At 39.1% G+C, this 26,855-nt stretch overlaps 1 long non-coding RNA gene across 9 annotated transcripts in view; it reads left to right on the top strand.

The window, feature by feature from the left end:
• LOC132406813 (uncharacterized) overlaps positions 1–26,855 on the top strand; it is a 78,216-nt gene that overhangs the window by 38,449 nt on the left and 12,912 nt on the right. For 2 of the 9 annotated variants that reach the window (XR_009516247.1, XR_009516250.1), the window contains exons 3-4: positions 19–119; positions 25,982–26,231. This is a non-coding gene — a long non-coding RNA (uncharacterized LOC132406813). Of the gene's footprint in view, positions 1–18; positions 120–3,806; positions 3,860–6,227; positions 6,386–9,815; positions 10,184–17,964; positions 17,993–25,981; positions 26,232–26,855 lie in introns of those variants that run through there. The other 7 variants (XR_009516249.1, XR_009516251.1, XR_009516245.1 and 4 more) reach the window with 6 other exon arrangements.

Consider the following 26,855-nt stretch of genomic DNA (forward strand, 5'->3'; position numbering starts at 1 on the left):
CTTTGTTTTTGCTCCAAGCCAATTGCATTGCCCCGACATGCACAGCTATTGCGCTCCTTGATGGACAACTGTGGCGAAGATGCAGATTCATCCTCAAACAAATCATGCAAACAAAGGAAGTAAGTCTTGTTTTTCTAATGATGATGTCTTTAATCTGGCTTTTGATCTAATAGGCTGCATCCTGAAAGTTTGATATGGGCCATTGGAAGTGCTGAAAGATCAGTGTTACAAGGAAATAAATGCTGATTTGATTATAATGTCTCTGATAAGAAATAGCAGTTCTTTCCCAAGAAGCCTAGAAGAAGCTGTTCATTAGTTCTAGTTATCAAGTGATTGTTTCAATCCCTACCAAATAATTTGCAGACTAGTCTCATTCATTTCTGTCATTAAATGCATTTACCCATGAGACAGCAAGACTGACCAAATAAAGTCAGATGGCAATACAACCTGTACTGTTTCCTTTCTCTTCTGAAATGATAAATGTGCATTTGGAATCGAAGATCATCATCCATCTTTTTTATAAATCTTTGGCTAACCAAAAGTTAACAAGCGCAGAAATTTTTTTGTGAACGTATTCCGTGAGATTTTGTTCTTCATCTGTTTTTTAACTGAAGCAAACTATATTAAGAACAACAAATACAGACCTTGTAAAGACCATATGGGCAGAAAGCTACATGATGTGGCTACCACTGCCCTGCTTGTCATCCCCAATCATGTTTAGTATAATCCTTGTTTTAATTTACTCTGCTTGTATGGCACCAATCTTGCCAGGGCATTCCTCCGGGTCCCTTCATTCCTGCCATTTATGACAAGGAATATGCAAAGGCACAATTATTCATCCGCTAAGGTGACAGAGAAGGGCTCTGCCTGGGAATATGTTTTCAGTGGCTCAGCATCTTAATGTCAGTTGCTCAAACACTTTGCAGTTACAAGCAATTCTTCAGAGACCATTTTATTAATATGTTGATCTGAGAAGCGATTAGGCTTGGTATACATGAATAAATATATTTATTTCAGCAGCGATAATCTTTGAGACTGATGGTGTGAATAGGCCCTCATAGTTTCCTCCCGCTATATTATTTTAACGTATTTGTTTGGTTTTAGTCGGAGTTGACTTCAGCTGTTGTTTTGTTTATTTCAAGATTATATCTTTAGTTTATTTCACACAATAATGCAAAGTGCAGTCAGGAAAAATGCAAGAAGTCTCAAGTGCGGTATTCTGTTTCTTCATGCCATGATGTATTGCATTTGCCATGGTCAGAGCAGTTTTAACAATGGCTTTCATTTTCTTCTGCTCTGAAACCATTTTCTTTTTGCAAGGCCTATTCTCTGACACTTCTCTTGCCTTTTCAGGGTATCATTTGCAATTTAAAGCTCACCTGGTGTGTGCACTAACAATAGGCTTCAGCATGAAATGGTTCAAGGCCTGCCTGCATGCCTAATGAGGTTGATGTTGAGCTATTTAGCTCTTTGTCCCACCATAATATCTACTTAATGCAACTCAATGGGAGTGGATTGTTGGAAGCGTTAAAGATTCTATTAAGTCTTTACAAAAGCCACTCTATTCTGCTTCTAACTCTATAGTGGTGGCAGCATAAAATTTAAGAATGCAATAGTGGGAACAAGTGGTCCAAATAAGACCATATAAAGAAAATCTGTTAGAAATTTTAAAGAAAGTTTGTTACAAAAAATAAGACCCTTTAGCTACAAGATTATGGCAATTGTTCACCACAGTACAGAATTTGTGACATTCAGAGTTTTATTCAGCAAGTTTAAAGTTAAACACTATTATATTCATCGGCCCTTCAACCTCTTTCATTATTTGCACTTCACTTTAAATGTTTCTAAATCTTATGAGGTCAAAGGGCAGCAGCAAAGGAACAATAAAGCAATATAGATTAATTCACAGGCCAGGCTCCACCTGTTATTTTTGCAGAAGATTATTTAAACCCTAACCTCTTGGAATAACACAAAACACACAAAAAATTGTATTTATTCAGGCTCTTTAAAAAAATTTTCCTTGTGGGATTTTATCGGGCACGTATGGAGCTAGCCACCAGCCATGAAAAGGAGAATGTAGTAGGGCCAGGATTTCACACACTGGCTTGAGGAGGGGGGTACTAAGCTTTCTTTTCAGACATGGTAAAACCCTCCATCTGGCCACCCTAAACTCTCAGTTAGCTTGTTCAACTTGCTGTCAGCTGATTGGGCTTTCTGAAGCAGAAGTAACCACATCAATAGTGTAAACCCTTGCCACTTGAGAGTATTACATTTCATTTCATGCTTGACTTAATCAAAACTGGGGAAATGAAATTTACACCTTTTTGATGTTCTTTTCCCTGCTGTTTAAGAGAAAAAATCTTAACCCTTTTGATCTTCACAAGGACCTACTAAATGACCAAATATGCCAAGCTGCCAGGAGCAGACGGCTGGCAGTTGCCAAGTTATGTCAGGTCAACATTCAGGCACTTATTGCTGCACTGCTTCAGAAGCCCCAAAATGGAAAATGACAGTTGCTGTAGAAGTGCTGGTTTAATTACTCATTGGTGTGATGAGCCCTCAGATCCTGCCAGGCTCAGGGAGAAGTCTGCATCTCGCTGGCTGTGTGCTACTATCCAGCATCACTGTGCACTGTTTGCTCCTCTTAATGAAACCAGGGTTGTTAAGGCTGTTGGCAGCATCCTGCTGCTCATGGCACTGTGGTTGATCGTGACAAACACATGCAGGAAAAAAAATTAGTTTCCCCCCCCCCCCCCCTCGGAAGCTTCCAGAGGCTCGGACGCTCTCCTGCAGGCTTTTTGCTTTTTTCTCACCCTTACTAAAGCCTCCATTTGTGACTTGATGAAAACATTTGTGATAGATAATCAGATGCTTGTGTCTTGCGGGGAACAACGTCCTGTTTGTTAAATATAAATTACCATTAACGCTGATAGCATTGCAGAAGGCAAAGGGTTTTGACACATTTTCAATGAAGCAGGCTGGGTTTCAATGAAGGGAGCCAAGTGCCTGTAAAGAAACTTGTCTGGGACCGTGATGTTCGGACAGTTTTTGTGTGACAAGATACATAGTTTCTATTCAGCTACATGGAGATTATTGGTTACTATAGTTTCACTAATGCTCAATTGAAGCTGATGGCTAAGCTGAACAGAATAGGTTAAAAGGTGCCGATGTTCAGACCCAAGAAACCACATGTTGAGAGTCAGGGACCAAACAAAACAAAGAGCACATCTCCGTGTTCTTTGATGTCTTCTCTGAGGGTTGTAGAATGAGAAAAAAAGAATATTTTGCCCTCCGATAGGATTGCTCGATGGGACCTATGACAATGCTTCAGTGTGAAGGCACAATCTAATGGCTCAAACATAATAGGGCAATAAAAAAACATTCACTGCATGCATATTTATTTTGAATTTATTTGTCATATCTTTTGAAGCTAATATATTTTTCTCCCTTTAACCTGTTTTACCAAAATGAAAAACATTACACCCACTAATGCAACTTGGCCTGTCAGGGTCTGTTTGCATTTATTGGACAAATTGTCTCCGCCATAACACTGATCAGTTTAAAAAGTGGGAGAAATTTGTATTTATTTCTTTAACACTTACTGAGGTTCTTGTATCAAATACATGATATGCTATCTTGCCCATTGTTGACACCCAATGTCCAATAGGGATATTGTGTCATCATGAGGCAGAATACACATCTGAAGCCCTGCAACGTCATTTTATTTTTGGTACTGTTGTAAGGTGGAGGAGTGCCTATAGCATCTAATGTTTTTATACGTTGCTTCTGACATAAATCAACACTAGAGGCGACTTTGCATGCTCACTGCTGAAGAGAAGAAAAGCCAAAGATATCACAGGTAAATACAGGAGCTGCTTAATAATTATAAACCATCCAATATTTTTTAAGTCAAATAGAAAACGCATAATACTCATGCACTTCATCCTAAATCGATTTTTTAAAAATATGCTGCGAGTAAGCGGTGAAGCCTCTGTCTGTTTCTTCAAATGTTTAATCGTTGGTCAGTATTAGGCCCTTCTATAGCAGAACCGAAATTTGTTTTTTTTATGACACTGGTATGTTACACTTCACAACAGGGATGAACCACAGGCCCCGAGATTCAGCATGAAATGAAAATGTTACATATACTCAAGATATTTTGGAAGGCAAACATTCATTTGGGTTGGAGCCTCAGGCAATGAGCAGCAACCACCAGTGCTAACATATATTAAATCATGCTCATTGTCTCTTAGTTCATGTTTAATTTATATCCAGCAAGCTCTAGCTCCGGTTTTCATATAAGAATGTAATTTGTACTAACTGTGCTCACCAAGTAAACACTTTAAGAAAATTCAATCCTTATAGAAAAAAGTAATCAAACAATAGCTTTAGGATCACTGTCCTTGAATTTGAGTCTTTAGTGATGCATCAGTGGGTTTACAATATGCAGAATTACCAAGCATATTAATGACCAGATGCAGTACCAACCGATTCTCCTCACTGAAATCTTCTTATGCAAATACCCCATGAATCCAGTTCAAAGGGATGGTTTCAAAATGAGCTACTACGCACATTCAGATGAGTCCTTTCACTGCCTGGGAGAGGCCCTGTAAAGAAAGTGACGTGAGAGAAGTTTGGACACTTGTTTTTATACTGAACATGATCCTGTTGTTCTAATCTTATACTAGTTTCTTTTGCTCAGTTTGGTTTTTGATTTCTAAGTATTTAATAGAGGGGGATAATCCCACCCTTTGTACCACTATGTACTAAATTTGGCACTCAATGAGAAATTGTTGTGTTTGGTTGCATGTTTAAGCCATCTTTTCAGTTAAGAAGGGTTATGGTACTGAATAGTCTTTTGGATTTGATAATTGCCTGCATTTTGCATAAGAATGTAAAGATTTTATTAGCAAATTAATTAAATATGCTTTGAAGTTTTAATTTGTAAAAAAACATTAATATTTTCTGAACTAAGGATATAAAATGAGTAAATATTTTAGCATGATGTAATTTTGCATTTGGAACTGATAAAATGTATTTGCAAATGATAAAGAAAAAAACAAGTTAAGTTTGGTTCTTCAGCTAAGCTGTGTTATAATGTCAGATGTTCAGCATATAACGTATTGAACTGGTTGATAAAGATGCAGATATGAATTCTAGTTGATGATGCCAAGCCTATTTCTGATCAATTTTTAAGTGTTGGTTATCTAAGAATTAAGGTTAGTTCAAAATTAATATTAGGCTTCCTAAAGAAGAGGCTAAAATACACGTGGAGCTGTGTTGACATATATATTGGTTAAAAGATAATTAATAGGGTATTGTTTATATGAATCTTTCTTTTGAGTGCTAGTTTTAGTACATAATTATGTCAATCTATTTTCTGCCTTAAACATTTTCGCACAGTTGTCTAAATGTATGAAGAAAAAATTAATCATCATTGATCATTTTTTTTTCCTTTTGAAAATTCTGAAGTGAATGATCTAATTTTGGAAGTGCAGCAAAGAGCTTAAATGAAATTTATATAACATTGTATGTAATTACTGTTTTAAATCTCGTGCTCAAGTGAAAGTTAATGACTCAGTGGCCACCGGCGGCAGCACTTCACAAAACATTTGAAGCCCATCTTTCATTAGATGCTTCATAGGCAAATGGTACTGTAATTATGCAGAGGTAGGTAGCATTACTTGACAGCCTAAATAAAAAGAAACATTTGACTGTTGCAAAATTGAATTTTTATACAATTAAAAGATCATTTGTGCCATAAGTGTCCAAGAAACTATAAACCCATAGACAGAATTGAAACCTTATGCATTGAAAACAGGAGTGAAGTATTCATCCTATTCTGAATATAAGGAAAGGATGCATAATGGAAAACTGCACAACAAAAGTTTGGACAACAAAAGTATAAAACTCATTTTCATTTGAATGCTAGAGATGTCACATCTTAGAGCGAGTGATTCTATGTAAAGAATAAACACACAATAAAACGTTTATTAAAAATGAGACAATTAGACTGAATACATATCAAAATGCATGAAGGCTGAAGTATTAAGTTTTTTTTAAAGCTAGGTGAAGTCTGAACTTAGCTTGTTTGCTAAAAGCATGCTTTTTGTAAATTGAGGTAGATATACAGACAGAACAATTCATAGAACTCCAAATAAATGACTTAAGGAGTTCATGGAAATGTCGTTAATCTGTCTCATTTAATCCTTCTCAATTGATTCCAGTGTGTGCGTAGATTTTGAGAATTGATTCTCAAGCAAGAATGTTAGTCCACTGCACTGCTTCGGGCTGATGGGTATAACACTCTGATCAAACTTTGTCTGCAGAGGACCATGCAACTTGATTTCACCATCTGTGCCCCATCACTCCTTTCTCTGATCTGGTCTGTCTTCTTCAATTAGTTTGCCACACTTGTTCTTAAAATGTCTATTAAAAAAAAGCAATCTGCCTATTTATATTTAAATTTTAAACTTTATATTTTTGCATTGTAGCAAGGAGAACTATAAACATATATAAAAGTAGAACTATAGACATATAGCTAATTATTCACAGAATGACTGAGCCAGAGCTTGTAGTGAAAATCTAAAAGAGTAATGTCAGATTACTGGCACTTCATCACGTAAGTGTCACAAAATTCCGGATGCCCTCACAAGTGTAGAATTCCTAAACTTGTTAACCATTCTTTGGGATTCTGACAGGTGCTTGCTGATGTTGGACTGCTCACAGAATCTGCCTTAAATGAACCTGTGCCAGGTTAAACTGAGGGATCTGGCTCTGTATAAGATAATATAATTTGATTAATTCAGCTTACTTAAATACATTCTGTTATTCTCATACAATGGTAACTGCATTGTGTTGTATTTGTTGGAACAGTTCAACTTTCTTGCAGGTCAGGATGGCAAATAATTGCCTCCAGTAGCACTGGACAAGCAATGGTCCAATAGCTGGCAGATAATGATGGCCATTCTGGAAGAGGTAGTCAGATAGTCTCACCTGTTTCTGCTTCTCCAGACATGGTAGATGATCCCTTCTGACTCACAGAGTGCAGCTAGTAAAAGCATGGATTATCCAGTTGCAAACCCTTCCCTCTTTGTAGTTGTAGAGGAGCTGGATGAAGACTTCAAGAGAGCAGCTTTCATCAAAAACTAGTGGATAGGTTCTGTGAAATGCTTGATCAGCTGGCAGGTCTACTGAAAAGCCTACACGCAAAGGCAATGAACATGAGGAGACTTCATCAAGCCTTGGATCTGGCCTGGCATGAGTGTTGATTCCATCCTTTCTGGTATGGAAGTGGAGTCATATATTTCACTTCTCTATGTCTTTTACGTTTGTCTTTCATCTTGAACGTGTTCCTGGAACTTTGGAACCTGTGATTTGCAATTTGGAGATCATTTGGGTGTTTCAGCACACTGCAGTCTCTGAGAGGATTCGGGGAGATGGAGGCAGTGTGCACGAACCTCGTGGTGAGGAGACTGCGGGACGGGGCACAAACCGATGTTCAACTTCATATCGCCAATTAAAACTTCCATTGTTCACCGATTAAAGTGATGAGGGAGATTGAAGCATCGAGGCCAATGTGGAATGTGAGCACCAGTTATCTGCCTTTTGATCTCTGGTGGGATCTCTCTGCTAATGGAGAGGGGAGACTGCCTTTTGATCACTGGTGGGATCTCTCTGCTAATGGAGAGGGGAGACTGCCTTTTGATCACTGGTGGGATCTCTCTGCTAATGGAGAGGGGAGACTGCCTTTTGATCACTGGTGGGATCTCTCTGCTAAAGGAGAGGGGAGACTGCCTTTTGACCTCTGGTGGGATAAGTTGCTACTGGAGAGGGGGGAAGGCCAGCCACTATGCCCAGAAAATGTTACCTAGGTTTTCTGCATTTTGGATATGGACTTGGACTATAGATTTTTTTCAGTCTTATAGTTCTTTATATTCTCTGTTTTTTTGCCTGACCTTTCTTGTTTTTTTTTTGTGTACAGTTGAGGGGGATTTAGGGGTTGATATGCCCGTTCTATTTTTGTTCGTTTTTGTGTGGGGCAGAGATTTGGGGATTGATGATCTTGCTGTCGTTCATTTCTTTCTTGGTTTTGTGGCTATCTGGAGAAGAATTTCAGAGTTTTATACTTTGATAATAAATGAACCTTTGAGTATAGCTCCATTTTAACAGCTGCAGGCTGTTCTTCACAGAGCATGCCCCAGCTTAAGCAGAAGCCACCAAAGAAGAACTGTTAGACCTCCGTCTTTTGCCATCGGAACTGCGCATACCAGTGTTCCAAAGGACTTTGAGGATGTTCGAGCTGTTTAGCAATCTGACCTTTAATAGATTACAAGGACTGCTGAGTCAAAAACCTGAGGAATTAACAATGGAAAGCAAATTATCTGTTTTAGGGATGACAAAATTCATGCTCCCAGCACTGCCATTCCTCCAGTCCTATTGCTATTGTCTGTCAGTCAGTCAGCCCAGACCTGGATTGACTGACTGTCAGACAATGGCCATGGTATTTCATTGTGGGCCCAAAAGTCTCGGGTTTGTCCTCCTGCACCTTCCCACAGCTAAGCTGCATCCATTGAGATCGGTAAGTGCGAACAGCAGAACAGGGAAAGGCACGGAGAAGACAGGTAGTAATGGGAAAAGTGATGAGCTGATGATTTTCTGGTTTTGGTGATGGTTGGAAGTATAAAGATGAAATGCAGTGTTGAGTATTGCTCCATAATTTCAGTCAGGAAATAATGGGATGATTAGAAAGAGAGGCAAGGTAACACGGGCAGAGGTGGGGTGGAAAAACTGAGATTAAATGAAATTGCAGCCTGAGAATTCTGAGATAACCCAATCAGAAAGGAGTTGTCATGGTTGTGTTCCTCCTTTCTCTTCAACCCATTCTACCACAGAACCAGGACAGAGCCCATATTACTTCCAATTTATGGAAAACACAAAAGGTGAACTCAGATGTATAGTTTTATTCTGCAGTGTACTGCAGATTGTTTCCAGAATATTCCAAGCATTGGAATCACTTCAGAACATTGGTCCGTTCTTGGGCTTTGCGTAGCAGCAAGGCTATCACTGTGCCTTCACTTCCTGTGCATTGCCTTTGTAGTAGTTTAAGGAAGAGGGAAGAGGGAATCAGAAGGGAGCTCATATCTTCTTATCTTTTTTTTGCTTCAGAAGTGATGCCGTAATGAGCTGTTGTAATATAGAATGATTGTCACTGCACAATGGATACCGGACATTGTTCAGCATTGTCTTTCTGTATGTGGTTGCAGTTCAGCTAGGTCTTCAGGCAATGAAATTCCTTATGGTTATAAATCATCTCAGTATCCATCTCAAGGCAGTAATTTACTTCCAGCACGTTTAGGAAGCCTGCAGTCTAGGCACTTCCATGTTGCCATTTTCTCCTTCAGGTAGAAGGGGGATCAAAATTGAACTCATTGGAGTAGAGAGCACCTTGTGAAGTCTCTATATTATGCTGCAAATTGGAAATGCAGTGGATTCCAGTTAATTGAGCCACTGATTAATTGGAGCAGCTGCTTATTTGGGGCAAATCTTAAAGAACAAAAATGAATTGAGAAAATAGCTGGGATTTTCTTTATTTATTTGGGACACTACACCATTTAATTGTGACTAAAGGTTGTTGCCAACTAGCGTCAGTCACATTCACATTGTGTGGCCGTTAGACTCCGCACCGGTGCTTATAGTGAACATTTTAAATTATGTCACTTGCGTGTTTCTGTTCAAACAGTAGTGATTTTTGTCACTGATAGTTGGTGAGTAATAAACAATATGATAATTCAGATCTGTTTTGCTCACTGCAGTTTCAAGCATTCAAGCTAGGCAAAGCCCGAAATAGCTGGGAGTGAAATGAACCAATTTCACTACTTCGTCAAGTTAGGAATGATGAAGAATCTGAAGGTATCAAGAATCATCTTGAATGTTACAATTAAAATGAAGATTTGGAGGATGTAATTGTCGAAAGCACTGTCTGAAAGCAGTCCACAATTGGCACAAGGTGTCCACAGACTTTCTTCACTTACAGTCAATCTAAAGAACATGTGAACATATGCTGAATGAATTCCTCCATTGATAACTATTAGGAGCTAATACACAGTTTATCATACTGTAGTACTTTTGGTAGTGTTCTAATTTGTTCTGTATTTTAGTTAAATACATAATTTATTACTCTGTTAAATGGCAGTTTGGCTTTTTTTTTATACCTTTTTAACTATTTCCATGAAACCTCGGGTAATTGGGGTAGCCACTTAATTGGGCCACACTGTATTGGTCCCACTGTGTCTCAATTAACCAGAATGCACTGAATTCCCAGTAACTCTACAGTATCATGATAAAACCAAAGGTGTAGATGCTAGCATTATGTCAGTACCTCCAGTTGAATTCTATCTTTTTATGTGTTTTCCCCTAACTGTCAGTCTGTGGTTTTGTATTGCCCTGTGCTCCTGTCCCCACTCCTGCTCTACTCCGGCCCCTGTATCACTGAGTACTCTATCTCTCACCTGTTTCTCATTATTACCTGTATTGCTGCCACTTCTGTCTCATTGTGCTCCACCTATCATCTGCCTCTCTGTTTATTGCTCAGTGAATTTCAGTCCTGTGTTTTCCCCTGTCTGTTGTCAGGTTATGCTGCTTAATTTTCTTGAGTTTTTGCAGCATTTGTATCTGTACTCTGTTGTTCTGAATATCAACTCTGCCTGTTTCCTGATTGTGGATTTTGGATTTCTCTGGATCCTTTGATCTCTGCATGAATTTTGACACTGACTTTGTTTGCACCTTGGGATTTGTTACTCAATCAACATCACTGTGTGCACAGTACTGGGCCTGCGATTGGATCCCTGCTCCAGCGTCCTGACTCCTTAACATTCTGGTTCCATTGCTGCAGTGAGGAGTGGCAGATGCTGCAAAACATGATGGATTTATGATCTGATTTATGATAACTAGTCTGAAAGTGGCTAGTGTTTGCCAGCTAAGCAGGACCTCAGAGAGAAACCTTTGAGGGATGATAGGCTTGGACGGTTCAGGAACGTGGTTGATTTGTACCTGAAATTAGCTCATCAAATTTTGATCTCTATACTCCCTCCTGCCCCCCCCCCCACTTTTTTCTGTTCCTGCCCTACACACTAACAATCTATTCGTAAGATTATTAACAAAAACACCAGCTTTTACCCTTTTACAAATAGACTCTAGCCACAGATTATCATATTAGTGACCTTCCTCAATCTGATAAATCAAATATGGGATCTTTATTTGGCCATTTATCCCATTGAATTTGCATTCAATTGCAACTGATTACTTTTCTAGCTACACATGTTGACCTGCTTTCTCCCTAGGACTCTTGAGACCCCCCCCCCCACCCTTTATCAATCAAGAACCCATCAATTGCTGCCTTAAATACCCCCAACAATTTTGCTTCCACTGACCTTTGTGGTAATAGATTCACTATCTTCTGGCTGAAGAAATTTTTTCTCATCCCATTATCAAGGAGTCTGATGCTGGGCTGTGGATTCTTAGACTGTCCTACTTATGGAAACATCCTCTTCAATCTGTCTAGGCCTTTCAACATCTGGCAGGTTTTGATGGGATACTCACTCCCTCTAATCTTTGTAGTATTCAATTAATTTTCATGCAACTAATGTCAAACTGACCATTTCCTGGTCTCTTCTTCCCACCTTAATCAAAGTTCTCATTGTGGAAAAGGAAGTGGAAAACCTGAAGTGGGAATATTTTGAGGCAGAGATGGCCTTTCCGGTTTAGGGTCATGGAAGTCTTGGGATTATTTAGGTTTGTTGAGTTTGGGCACTGCAGATCTCGGACTGTGAAGTAATATATTGGAAATTGCAACAATGAAGCAAAGAAGAGGGTAGAAGCAAATATGACCAAAGTGGGATTGAACTCTGAACTATAATGCAGAAGTATGGATATTGTGAATTGATTTAAACAACTGGCATCATAAGTCAAAATGAAGAAATTGGTTTCAATTTCCTGTTCTCTACAAGAACAGCAGCTGTGACCAATCATCAGGCTTGCACCTGGTTTCCCCATGTTGCTCAGAGGCATGTCAGACTAAATCATCTAAACCTTTTATCTGTACAGAAAGATAAGCCCAGAAATTGCTGTTTGTCAAGTAACCATGGCCTGCTGGAAGTCTTTATATGTTGGCTTACTATTTTAATTTTCTAAAGATCCTCTTCCCCCTTCCCTGCCCCTCCCCTCCGCACACCTTCTTGGCATTATGGTGTGAAGTGAATAGGTGGATGCTGGCAGGCCCCCAACACAGCGCCACTGATTCAAACTGGCAATTTTACTGGCATGTCAACCGATAGGAAGAGAGGAGCAACAAATAAGCTGTGAGCCTCAATGAAGAAGTAATTAAGCTCTAGCAAAAGTACAGAGATGACGAACCAGTCTGGGGGATGTCGATTGTGATTGAATTGAGAGAAATGCCAACGGGACGCAAACTTGCTGGAAGGATGCTGAGGAAAGGCATACACTGAAAAAGACTAACGTGTCTTCCTGCACTGTCACCACTGCCAGTAGCACCTGGTGCACCAGGCCTGGGAGATACATGCACTCATGAAAAAGGACAGAAGAAAGAATGGAATTTATATAGTCCCTATCATATCCCTTTCAGAATATCCTGAAGAATTTTATGGTTCATGAAATATTTTTGAAGTGTAGTCTATATTATTGATTATAAATTGTGAAACAGAGCTACCAACCTGTCAAAAGTAGAAACAATGCAATAATGATCAGATAATCTCTATTAGAGGTATTAGTTATGGGATAAACATTGTTCAGATTACAGGGCTTAATTCACCAACTGACCTGTAACTGTAAAGGAATTCACCATTCCTTTTACATCAATGTAGGAAAACAGATGGACCTATGGTTAAGGATTCATCATAAAGATGCCACATCTGACATGGAAGCACTCCCTCTGTGCTGAAGCTTGAGCCTAGGGCTTTATGTTTAAACCTCTAGGACCATTATAATCACCCAACTCAGACAGAAGAATTTTACTGAGTGAGTTACAGCTGATATCAACAAGATTAAATGCATCAACAATCACAACTTTTATAGAAATGGGAATAAAACTTACAGTATATCCTTGATTGATACTGTGGTGATAAAATGCACAGGAACCCAATATCTGGACACCTTTGGCAGCCAAGTGACTGATGTTACTTATGTTCCTTGAAATAACCTGGATAGTGTTCCTGGCACAAAATTTAAGTTATGGTTGCCTTGACAGTCTCTGTTTATGTTGTCCCAATGTGTGAGGTTGTCTTTGGTCTTTGTGAATAAGATGCTGGAGATGTGTAACTGACTCAGCCTCCAGCAACAGAAAGCTGTGTCTGGGGACGTGAAGTGAATAGGTGGATGCTGGCAGGCCCCAAACACAGTGCCACTTGGTTCAAACTGGCAATCTTTCCCCAATTCCCCTTGCCCTTATGGTACAATTGCCACCGGCATAATGCTGTATGCCAGCAGCAGTTTGCAAACTTTAATGATGACAAAGTCAGATAGGTTATCAATTGTTTGAAAGCAAAGTTGCCCCCAATCTGTTACAAGCCTTATCCTAAATTTATAATATGAATAAATTTGAAAAAATTGTTTTAGTATTCAAAAATCAACAAACATTCTTAATGAGCTACCAGTACTTTGATAACCTTTGGACACTGGTTCTATTATATTGAAGGCTCTGCTGTCTTTTCTGCTCACCTGCAGTTTGGAATAATTTTCAGCTGTTACATAGTTTTTTTGTGCCAAAGCCATAAGTATCCGAGCCATAATTTTTCACCAATTCAACAGAGAGAGGCTGCATGGACTTCTGGCACATGATAGTACCTGATACCCATTCCACATAGGTAGCATGTGAACACTTCGAAGAATTTTCCCAAGCTGGCAAATTATTCTCCTTTTTGCCTTGATGATTAATGCCAGTTAGTGCCAATGATGATTAGATTTGCATTGCAGATATCTTAAGGACACAATATATATTTCAAGTCATAATGAGTGCTCCAAAGTTCTGTAACAGTTTGTAACCAGTGCTCAGTGTGCAAGAAGCTCACGGAAACTGTTGAATCCTCTCACTGACCTTATTTAAAATCCAATATAGTCACACCAGTTTTGCTCATTGTTAATACAATGATAGATGGTGATACAGACTTTTTGAGGCAAATGAGTGTGAGGAAGCAAATCAACATTACCTAAGTTGCTATGATGCTTTTGAACTGATTGGGCAATGACATTTCAAATGTTTGCGCTAACTTAACTTCCTTACATTGTTGGCTTCTTAACTTCTGCGATCCTAGTAGTAAGTTGATTGTCTTACATACCATCCAAACAGGGCAGTTCATTTCAGTAGTGCTTTGAGGTCATACAAAATAAAACAATGATAGAGGGCAGAATAAAGTGTTCCAGTACAGGTAGACAGTAAGGTGTAAATTCATAATGAGGTAGATTGTGAGATCAGGAGTCTCACCTAGTTCTACTAATGAACCATTCAATGGTGTTATAATTGTAGGATAGAAACTATCTTTAAGCCTGGTGGTACACGCTTTCAGGCTTTTGTATTTTCTGCAAGATGGGGATGGGTGGGAGAGAATGTCCTGGGTGGTGGGATCTTTCATCATGCTAACAGTGAGAAGGGCAGACAAAAACACATGGAAGAGAGGCTGGTTTCCATGAGGTGCTGAGCTGTGTCTAGAACACTCAAAACTTTCTTGCAGCTACAGGCAAAGCAGTTGCATTAACAAGCCACGATGCATCCAGATAGTATGCTTTCTATGATACATCAAAAAAAAGTTGGTGGGGGTCAAAGGAGACATACCAAATTTCTTTAGCCTTCTGAGAATGTGGAGGTGGCTGTGAGCTTTCTTAGCTGTGGCATCCGAGTGGTTAGATCAGGACAGGCTGTTGGTGATGTTCCCTCTGAGGAACTTGAAACTCTCAACCTCCTCGACCTCAGCACCATCAATGTGGACATGAACAAGTGCACTGCCCCCCTTTTTGAAGTCAATGACCAGCTCTTTTGCTCTGCTGACCTTGAGGGAAAAGTCATGACATCATGTCCATAGGCTCTCCACCTTCCTGCACTCCGACTCATCCTTATTTGAGATAAGGTATCAATCATCAAGTTGCCTCAAGATATCTTCGGAAAGGATTCATACAACTTACAGAAAAGGAGAAATTTCTGATTTATTTTATTCGATCTAAATTGTTATTGAAGTTTACATTTAAATGTAACCCACAAATGTAATAATAATACTTCTTGTGATTTGAACCAGATAGCCTTGTCTTATGCACATCAAACATGCTAAAGTTGTTTATATTAACATTTGGCAGACCAAAGCTTCACATTATTAAGCTGCTTTATTTCATTGTGTGTGAATGGAAAGTGAGCAAAAACCACAGTTAGATTCACTTATTTGCAAACATCTTTCAAATTATCTTTACTTAATAATAGAAAATAACTAGCAGGCGATGCTTCCCCACATCAGTGGGTTATCTTCCATAATAACTGTCCTGAGTTCTGGCCTTCAGTGAAGTGGATACACATTCTCTCACTGCAGTCTGAAACTACTGCTTCCTCTTCATCCCAAACAAATACACAGGGGCAGAACTAAGTAGCCTAACTTGGCAATGACTCCTGCTGTGTTCAAATAAATAGAGTTGTCGTAGCAGCAAAGACTGTGAGTGATTACTCGAATGCTAAGCTATCTTTCATTGTTTACACCACAGTGGTTCAGACATCCCATTGGAATTCAAATTTACATTTTCCAGTCCTGCTCTCCTGTGACATTGATAACCAATGATAAATATATACTCAGTCAAGTGATGGGGATTTATTTCTTTTATTATGTAGTGTGTAAACTTTGACTGCTTGAATTGGCATGGCGCTGGCCTTGGTGTTTGTGCTTTTTTTAACATTGTGGATTCCAACCTAAAACACCTGTAAGGTCTTCACAAATGCATTTACTTACAGTATATAGTATCAATGTCAATACTGTAGATGTGAAGAGGATGTTTCCATTGGCGGGGGAGCCTAGGGCCAAAGGGAACAGCCTCAAAATAGAGGGACGTTCATTTGGAATTTCTTTAACCTGACGGTGGTGAACCTGTGGAATTCAGCTGAATGTGGAGGCCATGCCACTGGGTGCATGTAAGGCAGAGGTTGATAGGTTCTTGATTTGTCAGGGCATGAAAGGTTACGGGGAGAAGGCAGGAGAATGGGTTTGAGAGGGAAATGGGTCAGCCATGATGAAATGGCAGAGCAGACTTGATAGGCCGAATGGCCTAATTCTGCTCCTGTGCCTTATAGTCTGATGATCTTATATGATCATGTGCAAAGTAGACCATTTCAACTGCATGCACATTGAACCTTAGCTCCCTTTTTCATAGATTGTGTGTTTCATTCATTTTCTTTGTTGCATTGTAATGAACAGGTATACAGCTTGTCCAATGGGATCACACTATATCAACACAGAATCATAATCATGGGATAGTATTTTACAGATTATTGAAACTAGTTTGCTCCTAAAGAAAGTAATTTTGCCTGCACTCCAATTCCAAAGTCTAGAGTGTGGTACTAGTGGCTTATTAATATACACATTTCACTAAATATAAGTGGCATTTAAAAAAAAATTAACAAATAAAAAATTTTGTCCACTCGCTGGTTTTAAGAGTCTTTCTGATCACCTACAGTTATTGATAAAGAAATGGACTGTTTATTATCTTTTAGTTATATTTGGCCTGTTTGGTTCTGCAGATGAACTCAGAGGAAGTTCCACTTCTTTGCTGAACTTGCCTGGGTTTAGAACTCCACTTCCTGGCATCATCACTGGATTCAGCTTGTACTCAGTTCATGATCAAGTGCCTCACCATCTGGACTTGGTTCATTCACAGCAGAGCGGTGGAATTTGTCACCAAACTCAACTAAATATCTCTTGGCTTTGTAAACCTCTACTGTGGGCCTCGCATCCCTCTTGAGTGAGCCCAATGGGAAGTAAGGGCTAAGACAACAAACACATTTTAATTGACTCTGCATGCTTCCCTATATCAAGAACTTCTGCAGCTGCACATACGGCAGTAATGAGTGGAGTGGTTGTGTACTTCAAAAACAAAATCGGCCAGCTTTATTTCACACTGAGTTTTAAATCTTCCTGCAAAACTTGAAGAGTCTTTAACGTAGACCTCAACTCATCTACACTACACTCTATACTAGTACACAAACCCATATTCTAACACTAGTGCAAGAATCTTGAACAAATGGATATAGCTACAAGGTAAGGGAGTGATTATTTAAAGCTGAGGTGCATAGGAACATTTCTTCACAGAGGGTGGTGAATCTCTACCTGGAGGTGGGGGATTGTGAAAGCTAAGTATTTTGTGGGATTTAAAGAGGAAGTAGAAATATTTTTGAAGGATCAGGGAATTACGGGCAATGGGGAACTGGCTCGGAAGAGGAGACAAGGTCTGTGGCTGACCAGCCATGATCATTTTGAATGGCAGAGAAGGCTTTAAGGATCCAATAGACCACTTCCACTCCTATTTTCTTTAGTTCACTTGAGGGACTATCTGCCCAAAGCAACAACTTCTCATTTCATTATGCATGGAAACACTTGGTTACTCATGGCATGGCTTTGGATAGTTTGTTCCTACCATTTCGATGAATCCTCCATTTGTTTATCAATATTTTGGCATAACACTATCCACACATTTCTTGCACTTGCTTTTATGCCAACTGTCCTTTAGTGTGAAGTTCAAAGCTATCAGCCATAGTGATTTCTATCAAGTAGGGTCCATCACTCCAAGGACGTTATGTGATGCACCATTCTCACATGACAGCTCGGTGTGACAATTATGGAATGGCTTCAGTTCCCATTCAATACATTGGTTATCTTCTGTCTATGGATCATTTTCAATATTGGATCTTGTCTGCAATTTCAGATGCAACCGCTAGGATGTTCCTCAGGATGCACTTAATGTGTAAGTTGTCTTTCACGACCAGCTTCAGAGGTCTTCTGTTGTAACTGCAACACAACATTCATAATGGTGCTCTGCTTGGAAGTCTTGTACATACTTGCATGGTTTCATTGCAAGAAAACAGATCCATTTTGGGTAAGTTGATGCCGCAACAGTAGTATCATTGAAGGAGATCTTCACTTGTTGAGCTTTGCTTGCATCCATCATGTGCACTTTGTTGGTCCCTTATTCACCTCTGTTTCACATGTCTTTACACAATGATGCAATGATATGAACAGCATCACATGGCCTTGAACAAATGGCATGATATAAGACTATAAGACATAAAAGCAAAATTATCCCATTCCGCTATTGAGTCTGCTCTGGCATTCCATCATGGCTCTCTCAACCCCATTGGCCTACCTTCTCATAACCTTTGAGTCCTTATAATCAAGAACATATCAACCTCCATTTTAAATATATCCAATGATTTGGCTTCCACAGTCATCTGTTGCAATGAATTGCACAGATGCACCAATCTAGCTAAAGAAATTCCTCTTCATCTCTTTCCTAAAGCACATCCTTCTATTCTGAGGATGTGCCCCCTGGTCTAGACCCATCCACTATAGGAAACATCCTCTCCACATCCAATCTATCCAGTTCTTTCAATATTCAATAGGTTTCAATAAGATTCCCCCTTCATTTTTCTATAATCCGGTGAGTACAGGTTCAACTCCTGCACCATCCCTAGGACCAACTAGATTAATATATCAATCCAAGATTAAGATTGTACATTATTAGCCTATCAACTCTGTACCGCTGCTTAAAGCATCAACTCTATGCCTCTGCTTTCTTCTTTACCGATTGTGGGCCGTTGACATCAACCTTCAAGGTACATTACTCATTTGAAAAGTCACATTTTCTTTACTTTAACTTCATGTTGTGTTTGTATCATCTCTTCAACTATCTCCAAAGTCAGAAGATTTTCCTCTTGTACTTATGGTAATTATTGGGTTATTTTGGTTACAAATGCAATGATTTATTCTTGTCAAGATTGTATTTATTATTGTATTTATTATAGGATTTGATCGCAAATAGTATCTTTTGAATATGTTGATAGCCAAGTATAGCTGATGATTCTTATTAACACTAATTTATGCATTGACAGGAAAGAAGTCCAAATTTTGTGAATGTTTTTATCTTTATCAATTGTGTACAATCCTTTTAAAGTGATAACAGATATTATCAGCTACAGCATAATTTTGTTCGACATTGTATTTCCCATTTGGCAGTGAATTTTGTCTACCTTGCTGTTATTGGTTTGGTCCTCTCTGGTAACACAAACACATAATTTTGTTCTGATTTACCCAATTCATTCTCATTTTGTCTCCTAAGAGCACATGGAATTGGTCTGGGCTTACAGCAGACCAACCTTACATTTTTCTGTATTGTCTTTGAATATATTAACAGTGCTTTATGTCAATAAGTGACTTCAAGAAATCATCGTCAAAGTTCTTGGAACAGATCATGCCTGAACCCTGAATCTGCACTGGCCTTTTGTGACTGCTAGTTCCCAGCATCCTGCAGGTTCTGCTGCTGCGACCATTTTGCAAGGCAGAGCACGGATCTTGAGTTCCGCCTGGACCATCCTTTTGACAGGAAGCATAATCCTTTTTAACTGTTTCTAAATGTCTAAATAACAGAAATTAATTTAATAAATTAGAATCATGCATTTATTGAAAACTCTTCCATCTTAAGTAAGTTGATTAAGAGCAATAGTATTAAAGTGAGGAAATTAATGAAAATGAGGAAATTGAGATATTTAGCTTAACTTAACCTTTTAACAAAGATGCTGATCTTGTTCTAATGATGGGATTGCGCAGGATGGCAGGCTTGTATCTGAGGAGCTAGACATAATTAAGAACAGCAGAACATAAGAAAGTAGGAAGAGGGGTAACGTATGTGGGTCACTCAGTCCCTCAAGCCTGCTTCGACATTTAATATGACAACAGCCGATCTATACTGGCTTCATCTCCTTTTCAGTTCCAATTCCCCACAGTCCTTAATTCCATGATCTTTCAAACATGCATATTTCTTCATCTTAAACATATATAGTGACCTGGCCTCCACTTCCCTGAGAGAACTCTAGAGATTCACTAACTTCTGAGAGGGAATTTTTACGCACATCAGTTTAAAATGACTTCCTTATTTTGTAACGTTGTCCTCCCTTATATATTATTTTTATTTAGAGATATAGCATTGTAACAGGTGCTTGCAGACCAACCAGCCACACTGCCCAATTACTCCCATGTGACCAACTAACCTCCTAACTCGTACATCTAAGAAATGTAGGAGGAGATCGGAGTACCTGGAGGAAACTCACACAGTCGCAGGGAGAACGTACAAGTGTCTTACAGAGAACATCAGAATTGAACCCAGGTCACTGGCACCGTTGTAGAGCTATGCTAACTGCTACACTACCATGCAACCCCGGTTATGTGACTCTCTCACAAACATCTCAGCGTCCTCTACAGTGCAGAGAACATAATGAGCATGCACTATGGTCATCAGTTCCCTACTGATCCACCAACTGAAGATCAGTGTATTCTGGCCCTATCTCCCAGTCTATATCAGGCCAGCTCTATTTTCGACATCCACTAGATCTATGGGCAATTGTACTTACTTTTGTGTTGAATAGTGCACTCCTTTCCCCCTCGCCAGGTTACAGCAGTGCTTTGTATAATGGTAAATGACAGAGCTTGCTTTACAAGTATCTTGACCGATCATTGAACAACCCACACCAGTATCAATTCACAAATTACCAATCGTGACATTTAATCAGAAATCTCTAAGCACTGTCAATACAATTTGTCACATGAATAACAAATAATTCCAGTTTCCCTCTGTCTCAGCAAACTTTCAAAATATGAAGTTCTCATTTATTTTAATTTAAAATGCTACTTAAATTGTTCCTCTTTGTTTTGGGTTTTGAAATGATATCATTGTTTTGCTAATTGATACTTTTGGCTGTTCTAAACTCACCAGAGTGTGGTAAATGGTGATCATTGCTACTGACAGCATTGGTCTCTCCAATACATTTTTTAGTCAGTTCCACAGCTTTGGATTTTGCAACTGGTCTCTGATTTTGGAAAACAGTTAAACTGCTTGCCTATGATGGAGGCAATTCATGTACCGTCTTGGATGACTTTCTAATGACAAATCAATTTTACATGCAAGCTTGAATGTCAGATTTTGCTTTCTTAACTCATAAACACAAGATGATGGAAAGCCAGAGTAACACACACAAAATGTCGGAGGAACTCAGAAAGTCAGGTGGCATTTATGGAAAGGAATAAACAATCAACATTTCGAGCCGAGACCCTTCGCCAGTCCTGATGAAGTACAAACACTTGTATCTTGGCCTGAAATTTTGACTCTATTCCTTTCCGTAGATGCGACCTGACTTGCTGAGTTCTTCAAGCATATTGTGTGTGTTTGGATTAAACTAACTTTAAGTTTCTGCATATTAACTTTAATTAAGGTGGCTTTTCTCTTTTATACCACAAGGAGTGTTGACAGCATTCCACCTGCTTCTGGCCCATTCTCCATCAAGAATTTGCTTTTTCGTGTATGCATCTCACATTATTTTGCCCTTTCACTTATATCAGCTTCTCCTTTAGCCTCCACACTTTAAAGGACCTAACTGTTTGCTCTTCAGCATGGTCATATTTGGCAAGGCACCTGACTCTGTTGATACCTAGATAACAATGTGTCCATATGCATGGTAATACCACAACACTAAAGTAGTCATCTTGTGGCTGCATAGATATTTTCAACAACAGACATTGGGCTTTTGGTAACACTGGATTTCCTTGTGTTATATATCGGAAGGAAAACACATTCGAATCAACCACTTCTGAGACTGTGCTTACTGACTGAAAATGATGCATCAAGCTACCTTCTCTTCTGCTGGTTCTGCAGATATTTCTATGGAGTAACCATCTGCTCTCACATGGATCTTTCTCTGCATCCAAGAAGAGTGTCTTAAGAGTCACTTTAAATAGTAGTACAGACAATTTCAGCAGTTTGGTTTCGGAGCTTTGTATCTTTCATGTTGTCCCAAGCAGCAAAGTGATTCTGAATTCTGATTCAGGGTAGACTTGTTGTTTCCTTCATTAACTAAGAAAATCTAAAGTTTTGCATATCAGTTGGAAACAGCAATTCCCTATGTAAACCAGCAGGAGGAAACTACTATAGAAAACAGATGTAATGCACAACATTCTTTTAAACTGAGCGTCAACCAAAATGTTTAGGTGTTTATGAAAAGTGTGTTTTATTATGTTAGCTAATTAAAAATTGTTATAATCTTCTGTGGGAAGTTACATATATATTTATACATAAAATATTATACGTTTGCAGCACTCATTTGAATTGAAACTACAATTCAATCTACTTAGTATAAACAACTTTTTACTACTAGGTGCCATGCTGAAATAGTGGTTATCTTGAAACTATTACAGCTCAGAGCATTGAAGTTTGGAGTTCAATTCCAGTGTAAGGAGCTTGTATGTTGTCCCTGTGACCATGTGGATATCCTCAGGGTGCTCCAGTTTCTTCCCACTAGGTTACTTGGTCATTGCAAATTGTCCTGTCTTTAGGCTAGGGTTAATTAGCTGGGCTTATCTCTAAATAATATTTTTAAAACCATTTTAAGTCATAAGAGCTTGCACTATAGAATGGAACTATTCCACCGATCAAGTATTTTACTAATATTTCAGTTCAAATTTTGTCTTTCAATTGTGAGAACCTGCTGACTTGATACCAACAACAAAAGAAGAGAAACCAAAAATATAACTGAACTGCTTCAGTATAATCTCAGTACATATCTATAATAAAGGGTAACACAACTTTGGGTGTATTTCAAGGCAGTAATGCATCTGTAAATACCAAAGATTTTTGATTTCATCTAAATCCATCAATATGTTAGTGGCTTGTAACGTGATATGAATCGTCATGGTCCTTTAAAGACAGATTGTATATTCTAATGTTGACACTGACAGCTTCTCAATAATATGCTTTTATACATGTTGATCCACAGATTAGTTCTACATGTTATATTGAATGGTATCCAATGATTAAGGTTGTTTCTCTGAAATTGGATATTTTTGTTGTGGTCGTCATGGTGATGGATGCAGAGTGCCATAATATTCAAACATATATACTTGCACATGTCTGCAAGTTTTCTTTCCCCCTTTTTGTTCTGGGTGGTATGAAACTGGAGAAGAGGAATGGAGTGGAATGATCTTCCAGAAAGTAACCCATGTGTTTTAATGTTTTTCTTTTGCTGCAGAAGCAACTAAGCTTCATGTCTTTGTGTTGACAATCCCCCTCAGGTGCTTCTCTGATACTTATAGTGAGAGAGCTAGGTTATGAGCATGGTTAGGGAGATGCAATTTGCTGCACATAGTTTGGATTGAATATTGTTACTTCATTTCCTGTTCTCCAGGCTACGAGTGATGTCTGCAAAGAGGTTGCAGGATTAGACATACTTATTGTTGATTCCAGGGTCTTTGCTCAGAAGATCAAAGTTATGACCACAATAGGCTGTTTTGAGTGCTACTGGATATGTTTTTCTGAACATAATACATCCTGCAGACTAGCTCTAATTCGTGAACAGAACTTGGGCGCGTCAATGGAGAAAAAGATTGCAGTGGGTATGTAAAGCGTAACTTAGCCAACGGTGGGAACTTCATGCTCCTGTTGTGTGCATAATATTTTGTTCTGTGAAAAGATAATCTTTATTTTATTTTTTTTTCTTCAATTTTCTCCTTTTAAAAATTGTCTAAGTCTCGTTCTTCTAAGATACGTTGTACCTGGAGCTGTAAATGAAGCATGGGAAGAGCATAAGTCCAATGGCTTTCTCTTCTTTCATGCACATAGAAACAGTATGGAGGAAAGTTAGAGGAAATATTTGATTAGGAGGAAGCTTATAAAGTGTCTATTTTACTTACTGTCACTGAATTGATGCAGTAAGCTTTATTGGTAAGATTGTTCCCTCAAGGTGAAGATAATGTATGATGTTCCACAATTGCTCTCCACTTGAAGCTCAGTTTGTATGCAGGGTCATTTGTTGGGGATGCTAGAGCTCTATGTCAAGCATTTTGTATTCAACCAGAAGATAGAAATAGTAGTAATACGGAATTGGAAGAAGCAGTGAAGGGCCCTAGACAATTGGAAGGTCAGTTTCCTTGGAAAATGGTGTTAACTGGGGAAAGTTTGAGGGAGCTTTTCTGGTTTAGGTAAGTGAGAAGGAGGACTGTGGCAGTAACTTTATGGTTTGGCATTTCCTTAAATTTTCACCTTTCTCGATCACAATTGTTCACAAATCTGCCAATTCATCGGTAGTTTCTTTCCCCCCACAGATACTGCTTGACCTGTTATGTTGCTCCAGTAGATTGTGCTTTACTTTGGATTCCAGCATCTGCAGTCTCTTATGTCTCCTGTTCACAAATTTTCCCCAATTCTGATTAAGACATAATGGTCATGTGATCTATTCGAGCAAGTTTCCAGGCAACAAAGAGGTGGTCAGAGGAGGCAGAGGAGTGGCTACGGGATTGCTTCAACTTGATGGACTGTGTTGTGTTCACGGATTCATTGGAGGATCTGTGCTGATCACCATGCTGGATTGTTCACCAGTATCTTTAACTTCACACGTTGACAATCCAAGATACCCACCTGCTTCAGTTATACTGGTGCCTAAGAAGAACATGGTAACCTGCCTCAATGACTATCATCCAGTAGTACTTCATCCAATGTGATGAAGTGCTTGAATAGTTGGTAATGAAACACATCAAGTCAAGTCAAGTCACTTTTTATTGTCATTTCAACCATAACTGCTGGTACAGTACACAGTAAAAACGAGACAATGTTTTTCAGGACCATGGTGCTACATGAAACAATACAAAAACTACACTGAACTACATAAACCAACACAAAAACTACACTAGACTACAGACCTACCCAGGACTGCATAAAGTACACAAAACAGTGCAGGCATTACAATAAATAATAAACAAGACAGTAGGCACAGTAGAGAGCAGTAAGGTGTCAGTCCATACTCTGGGTATTGAGGAATCTGATGGCTTAGGGGAAGAAACTGTTACATAGTCTGGTCGTAAGAGCCCGAATGCTTCGGTACCTTTTCCCAGATGGCAGGAGGGAGAAGAGTTTGTATGAGGGGTGTGTGGGGTCCTTCACAATGCTGTTAGATGATCTTCTCAGCTGACCACACTATCCGCTGCTGGGTTTTCTTTACAATGGAGCTGGTATTGAGGGACCAAGTGAGATTCTCCACCAGGTGAACACCAAGAAATTTAGTGCTCTTAACGATTTCTTGCCTGAGGAGTAACTTGGATTTGTTCTGGTTTGCCCACTGTCTTTCAACTCTGGAACACCTGGACAATGAAGATGTCACTCAAGATACTCTTCATTGACTACAGCTCGACATTCAACACTATCATCCCCTCAAAACTAATCAATCAGCTTCAAAACCTAGGCCTCCATACCTCCTTTTGCAACTGGATCCTTGTTTTGCAAATGGGGACTTGCAGACCCCAGTCAGTTCGGATTGGCAACAACATCTCCACCACAATCTCCATCAGCACGGGTGCACCATAACGATGTGTGCCTAAACCCTCTGCTCTACTCGCTTTATACTTATGACTGTAAAGTTAAGCACAGCTCCAATGCTACATTTAAATTTGCTGATGACACCACTGTCATTGGCCAAATCAAAGGTAGTGATGAATCAGCATATAGAGGGAGACTGAAAATCTGGCTAAGTGGTGCCACAACAATAACCTCTCACTTAATGTCGGTAAGATTAAGACCATGATTATTGACTTCAGGAGGAGGAAACTGGAGGTCCATGGGCCATTTCTCATTGGTGGATGAGAGGTGGAGAGAGTCAGCAAATTTAACTTCCTCAATGTTATCATTTCAGAGCATCTATCCTGACTCCAGCATGTAAGTGCCATTATGAAGAAAACACAGCAGCACCTCTTCTTTCTTAGAAGTTTACGAAGATTTGGAATATCATCTAAAACTTTGACAAACTTCTAAGGATGTGGAGAGCACATTGACTGGTTTCATCATGGTCTGATATGGAAACACCAATGCACTTGTATGGAAAAGCTGACCAAATGTAGTGGAGATGGCCCTCCCCAGCAGGTCTACATGGAGCACTTTTGCAGGTAAGCGGCATCAAGAAATCGCACCATCCAGGCCATGCTGTCTTCTTGCTGCTGCCTTCAGGAAGCAGGTATAGGAGCCTCATGACTCACACAACCAGATTTAGGGACAGTTATTGACCCTCATCCATCAAGCTATTGAACCAGAGGGTATAATTTCATTCAACTTCACTCACCCCATTACTGAATTGTTCCCGCAACTTATAGACTCACTTTCAGGGACTCTTCATTTCTCCACATTTATTGTTTATTTACTTATTTCTTTGTTCTCTTTTTGTATTTGAGCAGTTTTTTTTACACATTGGTTGGTTTGTCCATCCTTTTTGGGAGGGGGGGCGGTCTTTCATTGATTCTATTGTGTTTCTTGCATTTTACTGTGAGTGCCCACAAGAAAGTAAATCTCAGGGTTATATATGGTGACATATATGTACTTTGATAATAAATTTACTTTGACTTTGAATATTCTAGATTTCTGGCTTCTTAAATAACATGACATTGTAGTAAATATTTTACTATTCCCAACAATCATATATTAATATCTTTAAGTTAGAAACTAACTGCAAAATATAATGAGCTCTAAAACTACTTTGGAACCAGTAAAACAAATTTTAACTTTATTAACTTCCT

Source organism: Hypanus sabinus, chromosome 17 (assembly GCF_030144855.1).
Source record: "Hypanus sabinus isolate sHypSab1 chromosome 17, sHypSab1.hap1, whole genome shotgun sequence".
NCBI classification, from domain to species: domain Eukaryota; kingdom Metazoa; phylum Chordata; class Chondrichthyes; order Myliobatiformes; family Dasyatidae; genus Hypanus; species Hypanus sabinus.